The following is a 13,621-nucleotide window of genomic DNA, read 5'->3' as shown; positions in this document are numbered from 1 at the left end:
CACAATCCTCACGCCAGTTAAATTTCAAAATTAATTGGGATGGCAACAAAACTAAGCATCTGCATATTTAGTCAACTATGAAACCAAACATTTATTTTCTCACCATTTGATTGAGTGTGAACCTAATCTCAATTGTTCATACATGTCCATTGCTGATGTGCTGTATTGTTGAAGGTTAAGCCCACATTGCCCATACTAGCCACAGTGCAGAAAACAGTTTTAGCTTGGCTCGTTCAGTTATGTGAACTGCAGGTTTACAACTTGTCATGCACACCGGAAGTGCGATGATGCGAAAATCATGGGCTAACGCTGAAGAGTTATGAAAAATGGACATTTTTAAAAAGTGAACATTTATTTAAAAAAACAATGGTCTGACAAGCCACTGAAGAGAGGATTGGCCTTTTGTATATTCAAACAGTGTGACAGAGGTCAAATCTTCAAAGGCAAAAGGTGTTAATGAAATCCATCTTGCACCTATCCTAAAAACATTCCAGAATTGAATGTTGTCTTCAGAAACAAAAGGTGAAGTCACCACATTGTGGGCCATTGTACAATCACCATGAGGAAGAGAGGAGAATGTCTCCTACCAGGAGGTGACACAATTCTACCTTTTTAAAAAAAGACAGCCAGAGAGACTGACCCAAAATAGGTGTAAGTACTTACAACAGCTTAAGTTCCAGCCAGTGTCCTGCTGAATAAATCAGACATCTACATTATACGGCAGTGAGAACTAGAAGTAACCTACCATCTTCAACAGAACCTTCAATCAAGAAAGAAATCTACAATTATCAAAGGCCTGCATTCATCTAGAACTTGATTCTCAGAATTCAACAGGTTTATTGTAACCTTTCTCCCCACAAAAAAAAAAAGCTCCTCTTTCCCTTCTCTGTTTCGTTGTAGGTGCATGTGGATGCGGTTGCAACAATTTCGGGATAAGGCGTATTGATCAATAAACAATTGACTTTCTGTTTAAAATCTACTAGAAAATCCATCACTGTCTGGTTATTTGAAAAAATAAAACACCAAGGGGCTAAACTCTAATCCAAATACACTTGCTGCAGTCAGTTGGGGAGTTAAACGGGGGAAAACACCCATGTCACACCATGTGGTAGTAACAAACTGGTCCATCAAGGCATGAGAATTGACAACACTTAATTCCAATTAGTTTTATAGTTCTTGTAATATAAGCTCCAAGATTTTTCTGCATTGTATTGTAATTACTGGAGTTTTTCTCTATATTTTTAACAGTTCCTTTAAAACTAAGTTTAAAACATTCTAAGGCTTTTGATAAGGTCCCGCATGGGAGATTGGTTAAGAAGGCATTTGGAATACATGTCTTTATTAGCCGAGGCATAGAATAGAAGAGCAGGGAGATTATGATAGAGCTATATAAAATGCTAGTTAGGCCACAGCTGGAGTACTGTGTACAGTTCTAGGCACCACATTATAGGAAGGATGTGATTGCACTGGAGAGGGTGCAGAGGACATTCACCAGGATGTTGCCTGGGCTGGAGCATTTCAGCTGTGAAGAGAGACTGAAAAGGCTAATGTTTTCCTTGGAGCAGAGAAGGCTGAGTGGGGACATGATTGAGGTGTATAAGATTATGAGGGGCATAGATAGGAGGAAACTTTTTCCCTTAGCAGAGGGGTCAAGAACGAGGGGGCATAGATTTAAGGTAAGGGGCAGGAGGGTTGGGGGCGATTTGAAGAAACATTTTTTCACCCAGAGGGTGGTTGGAATCTGGAACACACTGCCTGAAGAGGTGGTGGAGGCAGGAACCCTCAACATTTAAGTAGTATTTCGATGACCACTTGAAACGCCATAGCATACAGGGCTACGGGCCAAGTACAGGAATATGGGATTACAATAGTTGGGTGCTGTATGGCCGGCACAGACACGATGGGCCTGTTTCTGTGCTGTATGACTCTATACTCAATGTTAACACATGCAATAATTCCAGCTATATTCTAACCATTGTACAATGCAATTTGATACATGATTGATTCTTTTTACATTTTTTGCAGTTATGATCTGGAATGCATGGCCTGAATGGGGAGTGGAAGCAGATTCAGTAATAACGCTCAAAGGGGAATTTTATGAATACTTGAAGGAAAACATTTGCTGGACTATGGAGAAAGGGACTAGGACTAATTGAAACAGCTAAAGAGCTAGCAGAGACATTATGGGCCAAATTACCACTTCCTGTACGGCACCATTCTATGATTTTGTCCAAATAATTTACAGCTATTTTAAGGTTGCTTGTGCAGTTGGAAATAGTAAGTAATATATTGTTGCAGCCTGTTTTTTTTTTTGAAAAAGTGGTCAGCTGTGTGCAGCTATGTTTATTCTGTCAAAAATAAAACATTAATATAATTGTTTTTTTTTAAGAAAAGATCATGCAAAACATTGCTGTCGTTTGAAGTTAAACTGGATCAGTTTCCACATTCTACCACTAAAACTACTTTTATCTCAGCAAGATTATCTCCCTTTGCCCCAATATGCTTAAAGTCCCTTTTAATTTTTGGGAAGTGGGCAATAATGGCAAAATTGCATTCATTCTCCATGTATTGCCCTGAGAAAGTTGTGGTAGGTCTTGCCTTGAACCATTCTACACCTTTGTCACCTCCAATGTCCTTTATTTTATTTAGAGATACAAGCACTAAAACAGGCCCTTCGGCCCACTGAGTCTGTGCCGACCAACAACCACCCATTTATACTAACCCTACAGTAATCCCATGTTCCCTACCACCTACCTACACTAGGGGCAATTTACAATGGCCAATTTACCTATCAACCTGCAAGTCTTTGGCAGTGGGAGGAAACCGGAGCACCCGGATAAAACCCACGCGGTCACAGGGAGAACTTGCAAACTCCGCACAGGCAGTACCCAGAATTGAACCTGGGTCCCTGGAGCTGTGAGGCTGCAGTCCTAACCACTGCGCCGCCCATCCTCCTTGCTGAATTGCATCCTCATGCTCCAAACTGTCCAAAAACACAGTTGCCTATATCCTGTCTCAGTTGCTCATCATTCCCATCTTTGCTGACCTACATTGGCTTCTTCTCTTGCAGTACATTGCATTTAAAATCCTCATCTCCAAGTTTCATATTGTTTCCCCTCCTACCTCAGCAGCCTCTTGTATTTCCTGCTGTACCCTTTGGTCCTCCTTCTGACATTTTGTACATCCACCTATCTTTTCACTACTGTCTGGAATTTTCTCCTTAAACCCCTATGTTTCATCATTTCACTTCACATTTTTGTTTAAACTCTCATTTACCTTTGATCAAGCTGTGGTCACTTCTGCTCCAATTTGATGCCTGTTCCTTTATTTCATTTATTTTCTCTTCTCCCACCACCAACATTTTCTAAGCTAAACAACAATCGTTATCTTAAACTATCATGCTAACAGGAATTGATAGGCATCATTAGCTCCATCCTCAATATCTCCTCCCCCCCAGACTTTCTTTTGGTTAATTGCCTTCATTGCATGTTGATACTTTCAGTATGGGAACATTAAGTGGCCCCCAGCCAAGAAAAATTGGTAGTGTACACCACACTGGAATTGCAGTGTGCTAATGATGACATTTCTGAGTTTTAAATTCATGAGTTATTGGATTTGATCCTTAATCTTCAAATGAGAGGGCTTATATATGAACTTCATGCATTTTCAGCCTGTCAAATCTGGTCCTTTCAAGAGTAAGGAAATGATGAGGCTGGGTCAAAGAAATCTTGGGGACAATAGCAGGCACAGATGTCATCATGAGTATGTACCTTGTTGGAGACCAGACAGATACAGCAGAGTAAAGCGCAATGTTGGTTATAGTGGTAGAACAGAATGGAGCAATGTTCATGGTCAAGCTCATTGAGATTAGAGTTGGAGGAAAACTAAGTGGACCATCAGTATGCCATAGATGTAGAAGGGAAGAATCTCAAAATATAGGTGTAGAAATGAATCAGAAAGAAGAGTTGATAGAAGGATGAAAAGGCAGTGATTGAATACTTAACAGGTACTTGTGGACTTGCAGGTACAGTAACATGCATGGCAATAACCTTGTTTAACCTTACTGTCCATCAATAAACTAAATATGCAATATCATGATGGAAAGTGTTTGATAACGATTTTTCAATTAGAATACCAGAAGAATGGAAGCTCCCACAATGATGTAGTGTGTGAATGTAGTGTTTTTGGTACCAAGTCATACAGACCAAAAAGCTCTCAATCCTGATTGCCCATTCTACAATTGACTTCGACATGCAATGGATAGCATACTGAAAAATAAAACAGGGTTAGCACTACTGATTCGTATCAATTGAACCGTGATGGAAAGTACACGTGTGAATATTGGGTGAGGACATGGTTAGCATTGGCTTTTAAGGCCTCTGAGCTCAAATAACCTGTCACTTTGAGAGCAAGTTTCCAGTTGGTTCCCGAGTAACCATATGTCAACAAAGTTAGATTCTTCAGGAAGGTGAAGAAAATTGGGTAATTTTTTTATTATAAAAGTAAAATAATAAAAGGCCATTTGCCCATCAAGCCGACTATAAAGACCTGGACAACCTACCCTATTATGGATTATGCCCATAATTCCTTCAGATAAAAATGGCTAAATAGGCAAAAGTAAAGTTAAAATGTTCATTGGCTTAGAAAAAAAAAAATGGATATAATTTTACTTGTGCATCACATCTGAAGATTTACATCCATATGTTTTCTGCTTGTAAGCAAACAAAAAAAAAGTTTGCCAACTATTTTGCAATCAAAATTATATTTTTATAGTGAGTTAACAGGAGTGACTGGTATGCAGTTGTAGCTCCCCTTGCTGGCTCAACTTTGCATTGCACTGAAACAGTAAGGCTTTGTTCATTTAATTGTCTAACACATTTGATCACATAGGAACATTTAGCCCCTCAAGCCTACTCCACGATTCACTATTATGGCTGTTCTGTGACCTAACTCCATGTACCTGCCTTTGCAGATATCCATTAATACCTTGTTTACCAAAATCTATTAATCTCAGTTTTAAATTTAAAAATTTATCTAGCATCAATTGCTATTTGTGTGGGAGAGTTCCAAACTTCTACCATCCTTTGTGTAAAAGTGTTTGCTAATTTCATTCATCCTAAAAGATCAGGCTTTAATTTTTAGACGATACCACTTAGTCCTAGACTGCCCAATAGCTAGAAATAGTTTCTCTCCATCTACCCTATTCCCCTTCAAAGTCTAAATCCAAGTTATGCGTCTCAGACCACTTTGGATCTTGAGCTACCTAGTTATATAGCTGAGGAAAAGAACAAACCATTTATTTCCAAAAGCAAAATACTGCAGATGCTGGAAATCTACAATAAAAACAGAAGGCAGTGTTTACTGACACTGCCACTGCTAGGTGGTGCTGCAACGGCACACACAAATGCAGCCTGTGCCCCTAAAACGTCAGTCTGCGACGTCAGGCAGTTGCCAGGATTAAAGATGGCGCTGCTCAAATAATCACACGATGGCAACCTAAACACATGGCAGCACACAAGGCTCAAGGGGAGCGAGCGAGCGGTCGGGGGTGTGGCAAGCAGGGGGTGAGCGAGTGAGCAGGCAGGCGGCGGGGGTCTGGAGCGGGCAGCAGAAGGGGGAAGGAGGAGAGCGCACCCGCCACCAGCAAGGTCTTCGACCGTGCTCTCCCCGCGTCCCAGACCCCCTCTCCCTGGCCCAGATCCCCACCACCATCTGCCCATGTTACGCAATGACATCATCTGCAATGGTGGCAACTCCCATCGGCCTGCGTTAAGCGATGATGTCACCTGTGCACGTGCCAACCAGTCCTGCCACTGCAGAATGCAGCGCATGCCCAGAGGATAGGGACCACATGTGCACAGTTGGATGACGTAAGCTGCCAGCTGCGTGGTCAGTAATCACTTTGAAAACAGAAAATGCTGGCAATACGCAGCAGGTCTGGCAGCATCTGTGGAGAGAGAAAGTTAACATTTCAGGCTGATGAAAGGTCACAACCTAAAACGTTAACTCTGTTCCTCTCTCCACTGGAATTTATACAAATAAAGCCAACAGGATGCATCTAGATTTATTGGCAGCTGTCTCTAAAAGCTTGGAGATAAATATTTGATTTTGCTTGCCCTGGTTATTTAGGAGAAAGTATTCCTCGACCAGAGTTGTAAAACAGAGTGGTCTGTATGAACTGATAGACCAGGAAAAGCCTGTGAACTGGTGAGCAATAATTCCCTACATAACAAGGAGGGATCTCTGTTCATCCACACCCTTCAGCATCTTGCTATTAAGTCATACTTTTGGTTTTTTCTCTCGATTAGCTCAGTTATCCATATGAATCTGTCCATTTCATTAATCTGTCATTATGACTCATTCTGGCTCAAATTACAGATTGTTTTTACTGAATACTGCAGAACTATAGCTTGTATTGAACTGGGTGGAAAACTGTCAAAAATAAACTCCAACAGAAAACAATGACTACTACAGCCTAAAGATTATAATTTTGTTTCAATATTGTTTATGATAGATGACTGTACAGTCCTGGGAATCTTTGAGTATTAAGCAATAGTTTAACCAGTGGTAAAATAAATTACTTATTAAATTGAGTTTGCATCATAGTTACTGTTTATAATTAAGGCCATTGTTTCCTGGCTGGAAAAGTCAGTGGTTTTTATTCTGTGGTAAAGATTACAGTGCTTTCTAGATGTTTTAGGCATTGCTTTCTGCAATTTGTCCATTTAAAAAGAGTGAGAACTGTAAACCAACGAATCGGTCATAGAATCACAGAATGGTTAGAGCATAGAAGGAGGCCATCTGCCCTGTTGTGTTGACGCTGGCACTCTGCAAGGCCAACTCAACTAGTACAATGCTCCTATCCTTTCCTGTAGCCCTGAAAATCTCTTCAGGTGCTTAACCAATTCCCTTTTGAAAGCCATGATTCAATATGCCTCCACCATATGGCAGTGCAGTCTAGATCATAACCACTCTACGTTAAAAAACAGCTTTTCCTCTCAACAGTGGTTCTTTTGCCAATCATTTTAAATCAGTGCCCTCCAGTTCTCAACCCTTATGCCAAAGGGAACAGTTTCTATCAACTCTATCCAGACCCACTGACTTTGAACACGTCTGTCAAATCTCTTCTCCAATCTATCCATGTAACTGAAGTCTTTCATCCTTGGAACTGTTCTCGTAACTCTTTTCTGCACTCTCTAAAGCCTTCAAATCCTTCCTAAAGTACGGTGCCCAGAAGTAGACACAACACTCCAGTTGAGGCTGAAGCAGCATTTTATAAAGCTCAGGATCGTGTAGGCCTTTTTAAACCACTCAACCTGCCCTGCTACCTTCATTTTATGCACACTCTGCACCCCACCTGAAGCTAAAGACCAGTTCTACGAGGAACTCCATAATACCATTAGTAGCATCCCCAACACCGAACACCTGTTCCTGCTGGGGGACTTTAATGCCAGGGTTGGGGCCGACCATGACTCATGGCCCTCCTGCCTTGGGCGCTATGGCATTGGAAGGATGAGTGAGAATGGGCAGAGACTGCTCGAGTTGTGTATCTATCATAACCTCTGCATCACCAACTCGTTCTTTCACACTAAACCCTGTCACCAGGTTTCATGGAGCCACCCAAGAGTGTGTCATTGGCACCAGCTAGACCTCATCACAAGGCGAGCCTCCGTAAACAGTGTTCAAATCACACGCAGCTTCCACAGTGCGGACTGCGACTCCGACCACTCCCTGGTGTGCAGCAAGGTTAGACTCAGACCAAAAGTTGCATCATTCCAAGCAGAAGGGCCACCCGCGCATCAACACGAGCCGAATTTCTCACCCACAGCTGTTACAAGTGAATTTAGAAACTTTTGTAACAGCCCTTCAAAACACTCCCACAGGGGATGCTGAGACCAAGTCGGCCCACATCTGTGAGTCAGCTTTGACCACCTACGGCAAACGTGCGAAGAGGAATGCAGACTGGTTTCAATCTCATACTGAGGAGCTGGAACCTGTCATAGCCGCTAAGCTCATTGCACTGTTGAACTACAAGAAAGCCCCCAGCGAGTTAACATCCGTAGCACTTAAAGCTGCCAGAAGCACTGCACGAAGAACAGCCAGGCGCTGCGCAAATGACTACTGGCAACACCTATGCAGTCATTCAGCTGGCCTCAGACACCGGAAACATCAGAGGAATGTATGATGGCATTGAGAGCTTTTGGGCCAACCAACAGGAAGATCACCCCCCTCAAATCTAAATCAGGGGACATAATCACTGACCAACACAAGCAAATGGACCGCTGGGTTGAGCACTACCTAGAACTGTACTCCAGGGAGAATGTTGTCACTGAGACTGCCCTCAATGCAGCCCAGCCTCTACCAGTCATGGATGAACTGGACATACAGCCAACAAAATTGGAACTCAGTGATGCCATTGATTCTCTAGCCAGCGGAAAAGCCCCTGGGAAGGACAGCATTACTGCTGAAATAATCAAGAGTGCCAAGCCTGCTGTACTCTCAGCACTACATGAACTGCTTTGCCTGTGCTGGGACGAGGGAGCAGTACCTCAGGACATGCGTGATGCCAATATAATCACCCTCTATAAAATCAAAGGTGACCGCGGTGACTGCAACAACTACCGTAGAATCTCCCTGTTCAGCCTAGTGGGGAAGTCTTTGCTCGAGTCGCTTTAAACAGGCTCCAGAAGCTGGCCGAGCGCGTCTACCCTGAGGCAGTGTGGCTTTCGAGCAGAGAGATCGACCATTGACATGCTGTTCTCCCTTCGTCAGATACAGGAGAAATGCCTCGAACAGATGCCCCTCTACATTGCTTTCATTGATCTCACTGAAGCCTTTTATCTCGTCAGCAGACGTGGTCTCTTCAGACTACTAGAAAAGATTGGAAAGCTACTAAGTATCATCACCTCAATCCATGACAATATGAAAGGCACAATTCAACATCGCGGCACCTCATCAGAGTCCTTTCCTATCCTGAGTGGCGTGAAACAGAGCTGTGTTCTCGCACCCACACTTTTTGGGATTTTGTTCTCCCTGCTGCTCTCACATGCGTTCAGGTCTTCAGAAGAAGGAACTTTGCTCCACACAAGATGAGGGGGCAGGTTGTTCAACCTTGCCCGTCTAAGAGCGAAGTCCAAAGTACAGAAAGTCCTCATCAGGGAACTCCTCTTTGCTGACGATGCTGCTTTAACATCTCACACTGAAGAGTGTCTGCAGTCTCGGACAGGTTTGTGGCTGCCTGCAACGAATTTGGCCTAACCATTAGCCTCAAGAAAACGAACATCATGGGACAGGATGTCAGAAATGCTCCATCCATCAATATTGGCGACCACGCTCTGGAAGTGGTTCAAGAGTTCACCTACCTAGGCTCAACCATCACCAGTAACCAGTCTTTCGATGCAGAAATCAACAAGCGCATGGGAAAGGCTTCCACTGCTATGTCCAGACTGGCCAAGAGAGTGTGGGAAAATGGCGCACTGACACAGAACACAAAAGTCCGAGTGTATCAAGCCTGTGTCCTCATTACCTTGCGGGCAGCCATAAAGGTGGGGCTAAAGTGTGGCGAGTTGAAGAGACTTAGCAGTTGGCAGGAAAAAAGACAGAAGCGCAAGGAGAGCCAACTGTGTAACAGCCCCGACAACCAATTTTATCTGTAGCACCCGTGGAAGAGTCTGTCACTCTTGTGGCGCAGTGGTTAGCACCGCAGCCTCACAGCTCCAGCAACCCGGGTTCAATTCTGGGTATTGCCTGTGTGGAGTTTGCAAGTTCTCCGTGTCTGCGTGGGTTTCCTCCCATTGCCAAAACACTTGCAGGTTGATAGATAATTGGCCATTATAAATTGCCCCTAGTATAGGTAGGTGGTAGGAGATTATAGGGACAGGTGGGGATGTGGTAGGAATATGGGATTGGTGTCAGATTAGTATAAATGGGTGGTTAATGGTCGGCACAGACTCGGTGGGCCGAAGGGCCTGTTTCAGTGCTGTATCTCAATCTAAAAAAATATCTCGAATTGGCCTTTGCAGCCACTCCAGGCGCTGCTTCACAAAACACTGACCACCTCCAGGCGCTTACCCATTGTCTCTCAAGACAAGGAGGCCAAAGATGATTTACATGTCTGTAGAAGACCTTTAGATTTCCTTTTATGTTAGCTGCCAGTCTCTTATATTTTCACTTTCCTGCTGCACTTTCTACATTCATCCTGAAATTTGCCATGCAAACCTTTTTTCTGCTTCATCGTACTATCTCTTCCATTTTTTCCCCTTGTGGGAATGTACCTTGAGTGTATATGACCTAACACCTCCTTAAAAGCAGCCCATTGTTGCTTGACAGTTTTGCTTTCCAATTTACCTGGGCCAGATCTGTTCTCACCTCACTGAAACTGGCCCTCCTCCACTAAAGTATTTTTAACTCTGGATTGTTCCTTGTCCTTTTCGATGGCTAAACTAAACCCATGATCACTGATATCTAAATGTCATTCCCCAGAACGAGATCCAGCAATGTCTTTATACTGATCTAGAAATTCTCCTTATACCACTTCAATAACTCTTCCCCACCTGTCCTTTGCACTATCACTATCCCAGTCTATTAGGATAATTAAAAGACTCCCATCAAGCTTAGTTTTTGTACCCCTCTAATTTCCTTGCAAATTTGTTCCTTTATAGCTTGCCCACTAGATAGTAGCCTATAGCATACACAGTAGTATAATACCTCCACAGTAACTCCAATCAAATAGATCTGTCCTTGACCTATCTAGGTCATCCTCTCCAGCACTGTAATATTCCCCTTAATCAATACTACCACCCCTCCTTTCTTTCTTTAACACTTTGTATGCAGGAATATTACATACCCAATCCTACTGTTTTTTGACCCAGGTCTCCCTCATCACCACACCATATACCCATGTGGCTATCTACAGCTGCAGAACACCAACCTTATTCACCATGCTTCGTGCATTTACGTACATTGTAAACCTAATTGAGATCTTAGTCCAGTCCCTTAGTTTGACCCCACCTTGGTGATAATGATTGATCACACCAACAAAAGGAGTAATAACATTCAAAATGAAATAACAGCATACAGTAGACAAGCAAGGAGGTTATGTTGAACTTGTATAAGACATTAGTTCGGCCTCGGCTGGAGTACTGCATCCAGTTTTGGCTGCCGCACTTTAGGAAAGATGTGAAAGCATTGGAAAGAGTAAAGAAAAGATTCACGAGAATGGTTCCAGGGAATGAGCATCTTCAGGTATGAAGATAGTTTGGACAAGTTGGGACTGGACAGAGTGGATAGGGAAAGACTGTTCCCACTCATGAAAGGATCGAGAAAGAGATGGCAGAGATTTAAAGTGACTGGCAAAAGCAGCAAAAGCGACATGAGGAAAAACTACTTCGCGCAATGAGTGGTTAGGATCTGGAATACACTGCCCGAGTGTGGTGGAGACAAATTCAATTGAGGCATTCAAAAAAGGAAGAATGTGCAGGGTTACAGAGAAGCAGGGGCACAGAATTAGGTGAATTGCTCATACGGAGAGCCGCTGCAGACACAATGGACCAAATGGCCTCCTTCTGCACTGTAAAAATTCTGAGATTCTGTAAAATAAATGGAACATTCTACCAAGCTAAAAAATACAAGAAATATTACAATGAAGCAAAATGATCAGTTAGTGAACCTTGACGAGTAATATTCTCCCTCCTTAACTACAGAGACTCAAGTCAAGGATCTGTTATGAGGTTGAGGTAGGTTGGGACACAAGAATTCCCTTACTCTTCAAATAGTGCCCCTGAATCTTTTACATCCACCTGAAAGATAACACACCCACTAGTATGGAAATGTTAGTCGAGATTGCACTCAAATCTCTAGCTTGGGGCTTGAACCTACCTTCTGATTCAGAGGCAAACTGCTATCACTAAGCCAAAACTGAAACCTGAATATCAGATAGGACATTTTCACAAGCAACAGAATATTCATTTACTTGTACTGAGTCACACAGCACAGTCTGCCAGTTGGGGTCATCTTTCAGCTGGAGATCTGGTAGCAATAAAACTGTTTTAAGATTGGATTTATAGTGCAGTCCATGCGAACTGAAATTGGGAATACAATAGCCCGTTGGCATGGGAGTCAGGACTTGACTGTGTACAGCAGTTTTTCTAGTTATTTTTGTCTTTGACGTCCACACAAAATCACTGCATCAGTGGCTGTATAAATTGTCTGATTGTTATAAAAGCATCATTACCTCAAATTAAAGATTCTGCAGACTGAAGAGCTTTCAATAAAACTTGCACCTATACAGGCAATATTGAAATTTGCCTCAAGAAAAAGTGATCAATATTCTACAGTTGTTTTAACAGTTGGAAATTCCCACAAAAATCAAAGCAGATATGCCTTTTTCTTTATCACCATTTACACAAACATCTAATTACTGCAGATGATAAATTATGAACCCCCCCCCCCCCCCAAACCATGTTACAATAGAGTGCACATGGAAAAATTACAATGCAATTTTACATGCAGAAAATCATAACTTGTACTTATTTAGTGTCCACTTTACTCAATTCACAACTTCTATTTTAGGTTTGCATTTAATGTACCTTTCATAAGGCACCTGACTGAACTTTTCAAAGGTGGAAGCAGTGATTTAAATATTAACTAAAAATCAGTATTGCACTCAGCAAAATGATTGGCAAGCTCACCTCAGGTCAATCGGAGGTAAAGATCAGGTCACACTGGAAGTTTTTTTTTGGGGAGACGAAGCTCAACCATGCCACTTGAAGTACATTTACTTTTAGTAAAAAATTTAAAAATGTAATGAAATAAATTCAAAATTGCAGCAAATTTATCATTTTTAGGTTCTTTCTTTTGGGCCTCCTTATCTCGAGAGACAATGGATACGCGCCTGGAGGTGGTCAGTGGTTTGTGAAGCAGCGCCTGGAGTGACAAGCTCTTCCACAGGTGCTGCAGAGAAATTTGTTTGTTGGGGCTGTTGCACAGTTGGCTCTCCCCTTGCGCCTCTGTCTTTTTTCCTGCCAACTACTAAGTCTCTTCGACTCGCCACAATTTAGCCCTGTCTTTATGGCTGCCCGCCAGCTCTGGCGAATGCTGGCAACTGACTCCCACAATGTCACACGATTTCATGTCGCGTTTGCAGACGTCTTTATAACGGAGACATGGACGGCCGGTGGGTCTGATACCAGTGGCGAGCTCGCTGTACAATGTGTCTTTGGGGATCCTGCCATTTTTAGGTATTCATTTTTAGGTATTCATCCAAAAACACATCAGCTTTCACATGCATAATGACAACATCCAGCTTTACCTCACAACCACTTCACTCAACCTCTCCACCGTCTCTAAATTGTCTGATGACTTATCCAGTACTGAATATTGGATCAGCAGAAATTTTTCTATTCAATACTGGGAAGATTGAAGCGATTCTTTGGGCCCCACCACAAATCTGCCCCCTCGCCATCAACTCCATCTCTCTCCCAGGCAACTTTGAGGCTGAACCACTTAACTTTGGTGTCATACTTGACCCCAAGTTGAGCTTTCAACCACATATCCACGCCGTCATGAAGACCGTCTATTTCCACCTTTAACATCGCAAGACTCCGTCCCTGCCTCAGTTTTG

Source organism: Heterodontus francisci, chromosome 3 (genome assembly GCF_036365525.1).
Source record: "Heterodontus francisci isolate sHetFra1 chromosome 3, sHetFra1.hap1, whole genome shotgun sequence".
Taxonomy (NCBI): domain Eukaryota; kingdom Metazoa; phylum Chordata; class Chondrichthyes; order Heterodontiformes; family Heterodontidae; genus Heterodontus; species Heterodontus francisci.
This window is presented reverse-complemented; position numbering follows the sequence as displayed.